This window comes from Bos indicus x Bos taurus, chromosome 27 (genome assembly GCF_003369695.1).
Source record: "Bos indicus x Bos taurus breed Angus x Brahman F1 hybrid chromosome 27, Bos_hybrid_MaternalHap_v2.0, whole genome shotgun sequence".
NCBI lineage: Eukaryota > Metazoa > Chordata > Mammalia > Artiodactyla > Bovidae > Bos > Bos indicus x Bos taurus.
The window spans coordinates 2522953-2538703 of record NC_040102.1 but is presented as its reverse complement, the minus strand read 5'-3'; the positions used below and the strand labels follow the sequence as shown (position 1 = coordinate 2538703).

Below are 15751 nucleotides of genomic sequence, written 5' to 3'. Positions count from 1 at the left end.
GGAAAGAGTGATGACAGAATTTTTTCCATTCTTCTTAGGGGGAAAAAAAGTAATAATTATTATATTAGTCAAAGTCATAGATATTGTTTTTGTAAGGGTCATTCATGGGATGATAGGAATCTCAGAGACATCTGTGTCTTGTCAGAAAGGCAGTGCTGGGTAATGGATCACAGGCCACTTTGTGTCTGATTTTTATTTTTCTTGCATGAATTATGGCATTCTTAATGATGCTTTACAAGGAAAAGAGGCATGAAATCTATTCAAAATTATTATTTTCTCAACTTCATGAATTATGACATAAAGACATTTGAAGTCTCTTTGGATTTCCACAGCATCATCAAACAAGCAGTTATTTCATTGTTGATTTTTACTAAGTAAACATTCCAGAAAACACTGATATGACAATAATTATGTCTGTTAAATTCCAACACTAGGCAATTAGAGTGGGGGATATTTAAATATTTGAAGGCTTCTGGAATATTCAGCTTGACATTTGCAAAGACTAGGAGTGACACACTTAACACTGTTCAATAGCAGACGCGAGGATCGTGCACTCCCCATCGAATGTTGTAACTAAATGGTGAGATGTGAGGTGAAGCATACACCTTCCTGAGTCTCTGGAGACCCAGCTGTGTCACCAGCCAGCTGCCGGGTTTGTCATATCACAGACCATATTGTCTCCTGTAAATGAGTAGTCATTTTCAGACACTCTTAGTCCTGAAATTCTATGAAAGAAATCGAAGAGTATTTTAACTGGCGAAAGGGGTGTGGAGGTTTTCTTATGATGAATTTAAGTTTACCCTTTAATGCCATTAACAACTGGGTAAGCAAGAGCTCAGTGTGAAGGGTAAGAACTGAGGGCAATGCCAATATTCTTGGGCCCAACAGCACTCATTTAACAAGATGGGGAAATGGGGAAGAGGACATTTCATAGTAGGAGAGAGGCAGACTTTGTTTTTGGATAATGGGATTTTGACATCACTTGGTATTTCGTATTAAGGTTTTAATCTTGCTACAATACATAGTATAGAACCTAGATGCAAATGAAGTTAGAATTTCCTTGTTGGACTTTGTCTGATCTAACTGTGATGTAATGGCTGTAAGAACAAGGTAGGTAAAAATATAAGTGACAGAATTTTTTTTAACCCTCAGTTTCCAGGACGTGGGGATGAGGTGGATTGTAAATGGGATGAAGGATGAGGATGGCTCTTAGGGCTGAATTCTAAAGGATGAGGGAAGATTCAGTGCTGTTGCACTCGGGAATAAAAATAGTTCAGGACTTCTTTGTCTAGCGTTTCCTAAAAGAGGGTAATGGTGTGTAATGAGAGCTAATGGAGAGAGCTAATTCCCTCTTTGGGAAAACATTTCTATGGAGAAATGTGACTGTCCACACTCCATTCTAGGATTTCCCAGGTGACTCAGTTGTAAAGAATCCACCTTCCCGTGCAGGAAACGTACTAGATGCAGGTTCGATCCCTGGGTCGGGAAGATGTCCTAGACGAGGAAATGGCAACCCACTCCAGTATTCTTGCCTGGGAAATCCCATGGACAGAGAAGCTTGGGGGACTACAGTCCATGGGGTTGCAAAAAGTTGGACACGACTGAACATAGTAGCACTCTCCATTCTAACATTCAGTAATGCTGAATACATTCTGAAATCTCCCTAAGTGCATATTTTTCACTGAAAGATATTTTTAAATCCTCCAAAATTTTTTAAAAGTCAGAAAGTATTAAAATTTGAAAAACCTGCATTTATTGATATATCCATGATTTTGTTTTTTTTTTAACTTGCATATGTTCTAATTTTATTTTATTTTTAAACTTTACAATATTGTATTAGTTTTGCCCAACATTGAAATGAATCCACCACAGGTATACCCATGCTCCCCATCCTGAACCCTCCTCCTTTCTCCCTCCGCATACCCTCCCTCTGGGCCATCCCAGTGCACCAGCCCCAAGCATCCAGCATCGTGCATCGAACCTGGACTGGCGACTTGTCTCATACATGATATTACACATGTTTCAATGCCATTCTCCCAAATCTCCCCACCCTCTCCCTCTCCCACAGAGTCCACAAGACTGATCTAGAGTGAAGTAAGCCAGAAAGAAAAACACCAATACAGTATACTAACGCATATATATGAATTTAGAAAGATGGTAACAATAACCCTGTGTACGAGACAGCAAAAGAGACACTGATGTATACTCATGATTTTGAAAGCCACTTCACTGATTTTTTTTTTTTTTTGGAGGGGGTTAGGACAAGCATTGGATTTTGTATTTTAATAACACTTGAAAATCATAAGAAGCTTAACAGTTTATTTGAATCAAAAGCATATAAATAACAAATTAGAATTAAATAAGCACCCATGGGTCATAGTAACATGAGCATATTCACTGTTTCTGTTTTAACTGGTGTGCTTATTTGTACTCATTCGCTCAGTCTTGTCCAACTCTTTGCGACACCATGGAGGGTAGTCCGCCAGGCTCCTCTGTCCATGGGATTTCCCAGGCAAGAATACTGGAGTGGGTTGCCATTTCCTTCTCCAAAACAATAAGCAGTGAGCCCCATTCACAGACCCCTATACTCAAACAAGGGACCCTAGGAAAAGGAATGGTGAGTTTTCCTCTCCAGTGGATTGTTATTTTTTAGTCGTTCAGTTGTGTTCGACTCTTTGTGATTCCACGGACTATAGCCTGTAGCCTGTGTAGACTGTAGCCTGTAGCGTCATGTGTTTGGTGGCAGAATGCATAGCAAACCCAGGAGGGGCAAAGAGTGCTCAGGAGGAGTAGTTGGGAAGACTCAGTGGGAATGCTCTGAACTTGACCCTTAGGGGCGGAGGTGGTTTGGAGGGCTGGCAGTACCGGGGCACATGCAGGCAGTCACCCTGGACCCCGAGGCAGCAGTGGGTGACAGGACACGACAAGAAGGTGGCTAGATGGACGCTTCCTGAGTCCCGTAGGCTATCCCCCCAGGAAATTTCTCAGCAGGCGGATCCCGGGCAGAAGGTGAGGAAGACAGGCACCAGCAGGTGAGGTCAGGACGCAGTGGACCCGTTTGAGAGGGTGCCAGGGAGGTTTTTGCCAAGATGTTGGTGAGTGGTTCGGGAGCAGTGGAAACACGGAGTCAGAGATTGTCTCCCAGCGCGGGGAGCATGAGCATCTTTGAGGGAAGAAAAGGCAGATGAAGAGAGTGTATCCGGGGGCCTTGTGGGTCTCACCGCGTTGTCTGGCTGCACACTGGGCTTTCTCTCGCATCTGGCTTTGCTCCTGAATTCTCCATGAGGCTCGGCGGAGGTGAGGCTTCTCGGCGCCCATGTGAAGTCCTGAGGAGCCTGTGTGTGTCAGCCAGGCTCAGGGCTGCACAGGGCTGAGCCCTCCGTCACACGGACGGTTGGTGAAAGCACCGGCTGTGGGGAGGCAGGAGCCGCGCTCTCCCCGCCTTCTGCCCCAGAGGCCGGCTGTGGTCCCGTCATGGCGGCCACGTCTGGGCAATGGACGCCCTCACCGCGCCGCCGGAGGTGGAGTGTTCTGCCGGCTGGCTTCACTCTTACTCTGTATTTATTTGTTGTAGAATAATAAAAGTGACGGCGTATGAATAATAGCAGTAGCGATAAATCCAAGTATTGTTGGTGATCCCTTACATTTATGGAATGTACTCATGAAGGGCTCAAAGTGTTTTCATAAATCTTTTACTTTTCCTTGTAAACGTCTCCACAGTATGCGGGCAGGGAGAAAGAAGCATTTCTAGGCATAGCTGGCACTTGGAAACTGAAGAGGATGGGCCCAGGGATGTGAATTTGAGGACGGACTGAATTTAGGACAATATTTTGGCAGAATTCCGCCGATCCTCCATGCTCTCCGGCGGGTCCTCACCCCCACCCGGCCGTCTGGTTAGGATATTCTCAGCCTCCCTTCAGCGGGGTCCTTTTTCCTCACTCACTCACCTTCTCCCCTTGGGCTCCTCAGGTATCATCCAGTAAGAGCCTTTGCCTTCCTCCCAGACATTTTTTTGTGCCATGGGTAGAAACACAAAATGAAGAGAGGAAGGAACAGTGCTTGGGGAATCAGGACCCTTGTCAAGGGCTGCCTCAGGGATAAGGCCTCAAAGACTAGTGTGAAGTCCATTTGGCTGTTAGTAAATTCGACTCGTTTCTTGATCCAATGTGGAAATTTTTCTGGGGAAAAGAAAATGTAACAAATGTACTGGTTATGAGAGAAGAAAAATGAAGTCCCTAAGTGGGACGTTTTAAAATTATTTTCATTCATTTTTTGGCAAAGTCAAGTGACTCTTCCTTAGCGGATGAGAAGAGACATGGCGCCGTGTCTTCTCTACTTTGTCAGGTGTGCCTCAGTTCCTGCATTCCTGTCTCAGTGGGAGAGCCTGGAGGCCCCCAGAGGGAGTTCCTCCCTCGAGGAAGGGATCTCTTCAGTCTCTGCAGAGGGAAGGGATGCCCTCTGCAGCAGGCATAGCCATCTGAGTCTGTGTGCTTCCTGAAGAAGCCAGACTTTCTGTGGGCTGTCACCGTGTATTCTGGTTGTGACAAGCCCTCCAGTCTGTCTTGCTTAGGATCTTGTGATTTTTCTAAGGTTATTTTCAGGGTTAAGAGAGAGTGTGTAGATAGAAGCACCTGATGCACTAAATGTTCTGTTAAGTGCTGCTTTTGCATTTGTGTCCATCTTCATGGAAACACACGTCTGAAGTCAGCGCCCAGTCTGTTCATCTGGTTCCTAAGCAAATAATAGACACTGACATCACAGGGGAAAATAATAAATCAGCCACAACTTGTATTTCTCTATTGGAGTAAAAACAAAACAAAACAAAAACAAATAATGTGATGTGAATCTGCATATTCCCTCCTAAAAACAAATAAATGTAGACATAAACAGCATTAAGGTTTAGACACCAGATCTTAAAATCATATGTTAATAAGCTTATATTAGTAATAAATAACTTTTAAAAATAACTTATTGATGTGTTCCTATTTTTTCTTCCTCCTGTTTTTCCATCATTTCAGTTAATGGATTTAGTTTTTCTTAAGCAATATGGAAAGAAAAATCTGAAAAATTTTCTATGGGTGAAATAATGATATAAATCATTTTGACAGTAATGCCAAGTTTCTTTGTTGAAAGAATGTCTTTCATTGTTGAAAGCTTGTCTTAGTGTTAAAAATATGCAAGCATACTATTTTGTGTGTGCTCAGACACTCAGTCATGTCTGACTCTTTGTGACCCCGTGGACTATAGCCCACCAGGCTCCTCTGTCCATGGAATTCTCCAGACAAGAATACTGGAGTGAGTTGCCATTTCCTAGTACAAGGGATCTTCCCAACCCAGGAATCGAACCCATGGCTCTTGAATCTCCTGCATTGCAGGTGGAGTCTTTACTGCTGAGCCACCTATTTCAATTATGGTGTAGTGATCAATATATGCAGAAGTTTCTCACTTGTCACCTCATTCTAGATATTGGCTCTACTTATATTGATATTTAATTTCATAATCTATCAAAACCTGTATTAAATCTAGTTTTCACATCTACCCTGTTTTGCTATTGGGTTATATTAAATTATATAAGCATGCATTGGAAAGGATTTTCAGTTCTTCTTAACTTTGCTTGTTTTTGACCCTGAAGATCCATCAAAACTATAAACTAAAATTTAAAGAATCAATAATAATCGATGCTTAAAACAATTGCTATATTTTAAGCAATTTGTGGATTTCAAAGTTTAAAACTTGTTGAGTCTTATTTTTTAGACATATTATCCCTGGACAAAAACAAAGAACATAGATCTTTAAAGAGAAGCTACTTCTTAAATTCTTCCGTAAAAAAAGAAAAATGAAAAACTACCACTCTGTCTTGTAATATGTTCTGACAATAATCAAATTGCACTCTTTGTAATTAAATGTGTCGTACAGTTGGCCAAACCGACCTCCTCGTGCTTCTGGGTGTCCCTTTGTGTAAACAGATGTGTGTATGCATGCCTGTTTGTTTTGCTGGTAATACTGGAAGAAGCCTCCTCCATGGCGTGTGATGTGCTGTTTGCTGTCGGCCGGCGTTCCTTGGAAAGTACAGGTGGCTCATTTAGAAGCAGCCATATGTCGTGTGGGTGGCTGCCTGTGAATGGGCTGCCCTGTACTGATGTCCTGCTTCACAGAAACCTCGGAAAGGACAGAGGAGACTCCAGCTCCATGAGCAATTCCATCTGCACCTGAAATCTCCACATCTGTCTGTTCTCTTCTCCTTAAGCACTTGTTGATGTGATAGTAACACTACCGATGGAGCTCTGAGCACCCAGGGTCAGGCTCTGCCTGCACGTAGACCCACAGGGCACACAGGAAGTGCTTAGTGAGTGTGTGGAATTAGTTACTGGATGTCCCTTAAAGACGGACAGTATTAACTGTTGTTTTTCTTCCTGTACAGATTGTGAGCTCCTGGTGGGGCAGGACTGAGGTTAATTAGCTTTTTATCTTCATCACCTAGCAGAATATCTGACACACAGTAGGTAATTTATAAATGCATGTCAACTAAGTGATTTCATTCATGAATTAATGTTGTAGGTCAGAAAGCAAGATGTTCCAGGTTTATGTTCTCAATTTGATCAGTTAAATTACCTCATTTTTTTTCACTTTATGCCCATTAATATAGTGGGTTAAAATTATATTGGGAAATTATAGTCTCCAATATATTTTATCCATAAAAAAGTAGTGTTATTAGACCAAGCTTCTGCTTATAATTTACTACCTTCATCATCAGGTAGAAATCATGATTAAAAGTACATTTTAAGAGAATAGTAATACATTTACAGACAGAGTAGTGATATTTATGTCAATATTTTTGCTTAAAACTAAAGTTGTATTATATATACTTTATGGAATACTACTCAGTCATTAGAAATAACGCCACTCACAGCACATAAATGGACCTAGAGAGTGTCATACTGAGTGAAATAAGTCAGAGAAGGAAAAAATATCATATGATATCCCTTATATATGGAATATAAAAAGAAATGATACAAATGAACTTATAAAACAGAAAGAGACCCACAGAGTTAGAGAATGAACTTATGGTTGCAAGGGGTAAGGATAGTTAGGGAGTTTGGGATGACATGTACACACTGCTATCTTTAAAATGCGTAACTGTCGAGGACCTATTGTATAACACATGGAACTCTGCTCAGTGTTATATGCCAGCCCACATGGGAGAGTTTAGGGGAGAATGGATACATGCATACGTATGGCTGAGTCCCTTTGCCGTTCACCTGAAACCACCACGACATTGTTAATCAGCTATACTGTAATACAAAATAAAAAATTTAAAGTTTAGGGGGAAAAAATTAAAATGTATAAAAGACATGGATCATCTGAACATATAGAGTAGTTATGCCAGACAAACATTAATATCTATCAGATAAGTCACAGCTCTTTCTGTTTGTTGAAAGGAACCACTCTTATAAAACATAGACGTTCCTATTAAATGTTTTGTGCATGTCCTACTGTTAACCTCCAACAGAAGTGACTACAATAAGAAATAACTAAGAAAAAGTAGAGAAACTAATAGAAAATACAGGCTGAAAACAACCGAGACCAGAACCATACATTGTTATGCTTGTGTCCATGTTGGCTCATAGTTTGTTTCTGCTGCTTGGAAACTTGTCACAATGTGCTTTATTTGTTATTATTTCTGATTTCTCTGTTGGAGAGTAAGCTCTCTAAGGCAGCAACCTTTCTCTAAAGTTCTCTAAAGTCCCCACCATTTTTGGCACCAGGAGCCTACTTCATGGAAGACAGTTTTTCCATAGACTGGAGGTGGGGGATGGTTTCGGGATGATTCACGCACCTTACAGTTACTGTGCACTTTATTTATAATCGAATGCTGCCACTGATCTGACAGGCAGTATGGTCCTTGGCCAGGAGGTTGGGGAACCCTGCTCTAAGGCCTGCTACCTTCTGATTCTTGTCCCAAAATGCTGCAAAGCTTGTTTGTTTTTAATTATTTCCTAGAAGAAGCTGTTGGTGAAGGATTGCCTTGTTTTCCTGGATACATTCACTGGATCTGTGATGAGATGACACCATGTTATGAGCTGATGATGTTGGTGCTTCCTCTCTGCCTGACACATGAGCCCTATGCCTCTCATACCAGCTCTGTTCCCTTTCCTGTCTTCTCTGCTCATCACAGGCCATCTCTCTGTAGCCCCACTCATCACTTAAGTTCCCTCTGCCTGATAAGCTTTGTATGCACACATAATCTTCCCTTCCCACACATATCCCCTGCTCAGTTCAGTTCAGTTCAGTCACTCAGTCGTGTCCTACTCTTTGAGACCCCATAAATCGCAGCACGCCAGGCCTCCCTGTCCATCACCAACTCCCGGAGTTCACTCAGACTCATGTCCATCGAGTCAGTGATGCCATCCAGCCATCTCATCCTGTGTCGGCCTTTTCTCCTCCTGCCCCGAATCCCTCCCGGCATCAGAGTCTTTTCCAGTGAGTCAACTCTTTGCCTGAGGTGGCCAGAGTACTGGAGTTTCAGCTTTAGCATCATTCCTTCCAAAGAAATCCCAGGGCTGATCTCCTTCAGAATGGACTGGCTGGACCTCCTTGCAGTCTAAGGGACTCTCAACAGTCTTCTCCAACACCACACTTCAAAGGCATCAATTCTTCGGCGTTCAGCCTTCTTCACAGTCCAACTCTCACATCCATACATGACCACTGGAAAAACCATAACCTTGACTAGACGGACCTTTGTTGGCAAAGTAATGTCTCTGCTTTTGAATATGCTACCTAGGTAGGTCAAAACTTTCCTTCTAAGGAGTAAGCGTCTTTTAATTTCATGGCTGCAGTCACCATCTGCAGTGATTTTGGAGCCCCCCAAAATAAAGTCTGACACTGTTTCCACTGTTTCCCCATCTATTTCCCATGAAGTGATGGGACCGGATGCCATGATCTTCATTTTCTGAATGTTGAGCTTTAAGCCAACTTTTTCACTCTCCACTTTCATTTTCATCAAGAGGCTTTTTAGTTCCTCTTCACTTTCTGCCATAAGGGTGGTGTAATCTGCATATCTGAGGTTATTGATATTTCTCCCAGCAATCTTGATTCCAGCTTGTGTTTCTTCCAGTCCAGCGTTTCTCATGATGTACTCTGCATAGAAGTTAAATAAGCAGGGTGACAATATACAGCCTCGACATACTCCTTTTCCTATTTGGAACCAGTCTGTTGTTCCATGTCCAGTTCCTTTCAACACTAAATAAGCATCTGTTCCATTTTCCTGCCTTTTTCCCCACTCCACTCCGTCATCCAGAGGGCCAATGATTATCTCTCTGAAATGCAAATGTGTTTGCATCACTGCCTGTTCAGCTGCCCTGGTTTCTCCCAGACTCCATCACACACTGACTCAGTCTCAACTCCCTGGGCTGCAGTCCAGCCCTTGCCAGTCTTGTCCATATCCACTCCATCTTCTCTGCAGCCCTCTTCCCACTCCACCTCCACACACTTAAAAAGAAGCTTCAGCAAATACCCATACTCCCAGAAATGGCTTTGCACTCCTGGGAGAGACCACATTCTTCCAGATGCCCACACACCTGTGAAGACTTGACCTGAAGTTTCTCCTCCCTTCTGGTTTTATCACCCCTGATGCCAACTATCCTTTTGGACTAACTCAGGTCTTCTTCCAACCTTCCTGCTTCCTTTTGTGCCTCTCTCATCCTTCACAGGAATCTCTCCTCCTCTACTACAGCATTTATCATATTATCTTGAAAATGCTATTTTCTGGTCTGTGTAATTAACTAGACTATAGAAGATAGAACCCTGTTCATTCTGTGCTTCTCAAAGTCCCTGCCCTAGAAGTGATACTAAATATGTTTGGAAATTTAGATGATACACTGATTATAAGTTATTACTGCAGTGTGTTAGAAGAGGATTCACCCTTTTGATATGTTTAAAGACTGATTCAGAGTGAAATGAATAGTATGATTCAATAGTAATATTCAGGTGAATAGTATGAATTCTTTCAGAAAGATTTCCCAGAACATGTATTAACAATTGGAACCACTGGGTAGCTCTCCTCAAAGTCAGAGTGTAGTCAACATGAAAGATTTGTTCTGGAATTATATAATATATTCAGAATTGCACATATCAAGACGGACTTCTGGAATTCTTAGCTGTGATTACATTCCATTATTATATCTTAGCAATATGTTTGATAAAAACCAATATGGTTCCATAAAAATAGTTAATCTCTTTGGTTATCTGATTCTCATTCTGGACTTCTTCAGTTTTTTGTTTGTTTTTTTTCCCCTTTGAAGCTCAGAGCTTCTGAGCTCCATTTAAACATTATCACAATCCTGATGATTATTGCTATTCTGGGAAAATTCAGTGTCTTTCCACTGGGGCTGCTCACATAATCACAAAATAATAACAATGATAATAAAATTTAGCATGTTGGGGAAAAGAAATTGATTAAATTCAAACAACATGGCTGACCAAAAAATCAATTTGAAACCAATCACAGCACAGCTGAACAAATAGTGTAGATATATAATTTAATAGATAACAGTTTAAAAACTAAACACACACACGCACTTCACCCAGAATTTCTTTCTTGAATAATGAGATTTATGTTTAAAAACATGAGTTAATCAAATATTTCATGATACTCATGGTTAGTGAATTTTACTTTCAAGTGAACTACAAAAGTGAGTTTCAGAAATGCTCTCCCCTCAAACACATTTCTCTGTAGACGACTACAAATAAAGGAAGTTAATAAAAAAGAACTTTTAAGTGTTAGGCATAGTTCTCCTTATCTGTTATCTGAATGAAGTGAGCTGTTGTTGGTTTTGCATATAGCAACATTTCTTAGATTACTAACTTTTATTTTTTTTTGCAAAGAGTACATTGTGCAAATTGAAATGTCTTATTAGGTAAAGCAAAGAGATAACAGGTTTCTATAAACATTGTGAGGCTTTATCAATGGTTCATAGGAGAAGGTGTCAGAAGTGTACACATGATAAAGATTCTTCATCAGTTGTGTACTCAGAGCTCACCAGAGAATGAAGGTAGTTTCTGAAGAGTCCCTGGAATGCAGGATGAAGAATTCACAAGCCAACTGTGACCCTCACTGCTCTTCTTGGGTGTATGAAATGGATTAAGTCTACACCAGCTTCTTTTCAAACATAAGTGCTTGATTTGGAAGATAAGAACTAGTCAAAATACTTGAGAGTTAAGTGGAAGTCTCTTGTAACAGTAATATTTTGTTAGAGTTTGGAGAGATATAAGATTTAATCCTTAAAAACATTAAAATTGGGTAATAGCTGCAAAAGATGAAGTAATAATGTTCATTAGTCTGATGTTTGGAGCTTGTTTTGACTAAAACATTTGTTCAAAGCATCTTTACTATTTATGTGACTAAGAAGAAATCACTGGAAAACAGAAAGAAATGGAATTGCTAAATAGATCCAAACAGCAATTGCAACTCTTAATAGGTAATGTTTTGACAGATAACTTTAATCTTTTTAAAGGTTCTATGGCACAAAGAAAATACAGAAAACCAGTATTTGTACGCTGATTTATGTCAAGGTAGTGGCTTCAAGTTAGAAAAGGATATATTCTCTATATTTTTAAAGTCATTACTCTATAGTAGCCTTAAGAGTAGTCATTCTAAAGTCTTTTAGATTCTAATTAAAATGGAAAAACCTCTTATTTGGAGGACTACCTCTGTTGATCTAAATTAAATGTAAGAGAATATTTTTGAGATATTTTAATGACCCACAGAAAAAATATTTTTCCTAAAATGGACACAGGGTGAACATCCCAGAATTTTATAATGCCAATTAAGAAATCTGTTACTATACATCACTTCAACTTGGTTCACCAGTGTCTACAAGCAAAACTGAAATTTTTAAGAGACAATGTTAATATTATGCCCTAATCAAATGGCAAGCAGGACTCAATTGAAATGACTCTCATTCTGTTTTTGGAGAGAGGTAGCGTATATACTGCATGTGGATGGACTCAGAGTCCAAGAGCCAAGCTGGTTCACGGCACAAGCAGCAAGAAATAGAAATCTGGGGTTTCTGGAGATCTTTCTCTAGTCCTTTAGAGATGTCGATTCCTCTGGGGATAAATGTCTATGATTCTTCCTGTAACTGTGCATGAATTATTAAATCCTGTAAGAAGCTTTGTGCAAACACAGTTCTTTTCACTGACTTGAAAAACTGAATTTGAGAATATCAACATAATAAAAATAAAAAAACAAATACTTTTCAAGTTTCTGACAAGAAGAATATATTTAATATAATGACCTCAGGTAGGTCTAGAAGCTTTAGACATTTAAGTATCAAGTATAGGACTTTCAGCAAAATAATGTATTTTGTGATGCCATCAAGGATTTAACTGATCTTTTAAAAAAAAATAATAACAGAAGGAGCATAAGTAAAACAAGACAGCTGGCAATGGAAAGAATAAATGCCCTTTCAAAAACAGCATGACTTAACTCATCCGTGTGACAATATATAGTTTAGAAAAAGATGAAATCTTTCTAGACTGAGTGATAGAAAAAACAATAAAACAATCATTTTTCTAAAAATTCAACACAGATAAAGTTTAGTAGACATTTGTGTTGGTACATTGTTGTTTTATTGTTTTTCAATGATTCTTACTTCCTTCCTTTAAAAAGTTTCATAATACAAGTTTTTGGGGCAGAGGAAATGTTTCTTCAAGCTAATTTTAATATAAACAAGTTCTGTGATTTTAGAACTTTGATAGCTTATTTGATGGAAGACTTTAAAAGCCATGCTATCTGAACTTAGAGGGAAAGTCTGGATAACCTTTAAGCATGAGTCTCTTGTCTGTAGAGTTGATGGCTATAAGCTAATGAGACAGCACATAAGTCACCAGGAAAATCAATGTCATTACTTTATCTTTTATAGGCATTAATCTCCAGTGAGGACAATCTTTCATAACAAAAGTCTTCTGTATAACCAGGAAATAACTCACTGTCAGAATAAAAGGTCTTGGACAAGCTGGGCCATTTCTCTATCCAGCCCTTAATCATCCTCAGAAGGTCTTTGCGTCACAAAGTTTAGTCTTAAAAAATTAGACAGAATATTGACAGCTTTTCAGAATTGAGTCTCAGCCTTCTCCAGAAACTGAGAAATTATTGGTTTCTCTTAAAACTGTTTATATCTAGTTTTCATAATCTAATTTTAGGATTTAAGCATCTCCACTTTTGAAATATGTATTTATTCAACAATCATTTTATTAAGCTAAAAATTCCAGCTTTCTGGTGTTTCTGGAAGAATCAGAAGCTTGGGTTATGGCGGGGGGGGGGGTGTGGATTTTAGCAGGACAGCTAAATAGAACTTCGGGTCTATTGGCACTTGAGTCTGGCTCCTCTCATGTCAGATTTACTTCTCCAGGTTCCTGTCACAGGAGCACAAACAAAAGGGACACATGTTTGACTCTTTCTGTTTCTCATTTTGAGACCTAGATTTTGTCTGCTGCTTATTTCGTTTTATGTTCCATTGTCATTGATACTCAGATACCTAATTTGACTTCCAAATGCTGAAACAGTTTGAAACATTGGTGATTATCATTATCCGTGGAGCCCTACTCCAGCCGTCACTCTCCGCTGGCCATTGTACCCCAGCCAGTGATAGTTTCTTGTTCCGGCCACCCTGGGCAGTGGTGCTTTTGAAAGCACCACCCTGACACTGTCTCATCCAAGCCCCAAACCAATAAAACAGTAACAACAAAGACTTTGCTTCCTTTTCCCTTCTGCACAAGAGACACTATGGCTAAATAATATGCAGGGCCTTTGACAAGGCAGGAGTAAGGATGGCGGTTCTATCTAAGTGAGTTCAGCAGCTTAGCATATTCCTTTCCTGGTGGTGTTGGGACTATGCAAAACAGACTGGAGTTGTCAGGTATCTGCATGAGCCCTGAAACCCTATGTGCATGGGACCCTTCTTCTTAATTCTGATCCCCTTTGTGGCAACTTAAAATATCCTTTTGCTTTGTGCTGAAATAGATACACTGTCCTTCTGGGCATCTTGAGTTACAGCTATTTGCATTTCTTAAATAGATAAACAGTTTTCATAAAGGCACAATAAGTAAAGACTGACATTTTATAGAAAAAAAAAAAGTATTTCAGGAAACTTCCCTTGGCCACTACATGTAAATTCTCAAATGTGTACTGGTTTCCCTCCCGTGTACACACCGGCAGAACTCCATCTGGATTATGTAGAGATTCTGAGGATAAATGATCATGTGAATTTAAAGATGTATCTTCCTCAATGGAAAAGCATTCAGAATGCAAATTTGACAGAAAGACTTAGCAAAACTCACACATTCATTTTATTTTATTTATTTTCGTGAAAAGGAAGAAGTCAAAGTTAGGTGGAAATAGATGAAAACAACCCATGTATTCCTTCGAATTTCCAGCTCTACTTTTTTTAATGGTCAAAATTTGCATCGTGATATGGGAAGAGAGATTTGTTAGTGTAGAACTCTCTTCACAGATGGCCTTAAATTATTGCTTCACATGAAAGCAATATACAGCTCTTGGTACCACAGAGGCTAAATCTTCACTTCTGTCATCTCTTTCTTCGAGTCTCAGAGCTTAGTTTGATGAAGTCATTATGATGATTCATTCTGGAGTTTGTGCTACACACTGAGCAGCTCAGGAACCTCACCCTGGCCCCAGGTGGGACACAGAGCCCAGCTCCGTGAGCAGGAAGGACATGGAAATTTCCAAGCTTGAGATCTGGGCATTTTAGAGGAAGTGGGCCTGGAGGGAGGGGCTTGAGTGAACACAGACAATAAGCACCTGGAGGTAGCGAGGGTGGCCCTCCCGGAAGGCCCCAGGTGTGACAAAAGGCAGTGTGGAGACAGGAAAAGCTTACGTGAACTCACTGGAGAATCTAGATGCTGACTGGACGTGTGAGTCAGATGATGATGGCCTGGAGCTCTTTGGAATAAAGACTCTCCTTGTGTTACTGAAAGTGGGGTCTAGCTGCTTGCTGCTTGAAAGCTAATACTCAAGAGGCAAGACTGGTGAAAAGGAAAGTCATTTCAGAGAGTGGCAACAAGGATAGAAGGTGGGCTCATGTCCAAAAGCTGATTCCATGCCCCCCGCACACACACACACACTGACACTCAGCAGGCAAGAGCTTTTATCAATGGAGGGGGCAGTACCTGCACAAACAGCACAGTCAGCTCTGATGGTCGTCTTGAAGCTGGTCATCAGTGGTCTGATCATGGTCTTCTTGACTGCTTCAAGTACAGTTAGTCTTCAGTTCCAGGGTCAATTTGTTAACATTTCTTTGAGACCAGTTCTAGGAATTGTGACACCTTATGTCATGGCTACAGTCTGGGCATCGTGTAGTTAACTTCTTCCAGCTGGTGGGGGTTTCAGTATCTTCAGGATATGGCTCAGAAAATTGTCTGCAGCCCTTGAGGAGAAACTGAACGTCCTTGACCTTGTTTAATGGCTAAACTATTATTATTTTTTTCTGTTTGAGTGCTTTCTCACTTCTCTGATTAAGCTTATTATTTGACTAAATTTTTTCTACAGACAAAAGGCAGGTGGAGGAGATGGGGTGAGAGGTGGGGGTTGGGGTGGTGGGAGAAGGACCGTACTGTCCTGCTGGGCTTCAGTCATAAGTATATTAATAGACAGGAACAAATAAAGTGGTAAAACCCCAAGAAACAAACCAGTGGTTAACAGATAAACCCAATCAAGACCCACATGTATTTC

At 40.4% G+C, this 15751-nt stretch overlaps 1 protein-coding gene across 3 annotated transcripts in view; it reads left to right on the top strand.

The window, feature by feature from the left end:
* Positions 1-15751, top strand: part of CSMD1 (CUB and Sushi multiple domains 1) — a 2076272-nt gene that overhangs the window by 1742582 nt on the left and 317939 nt on the right. The gene's annotated exons all lie outside the window — the stretch shown is intronic.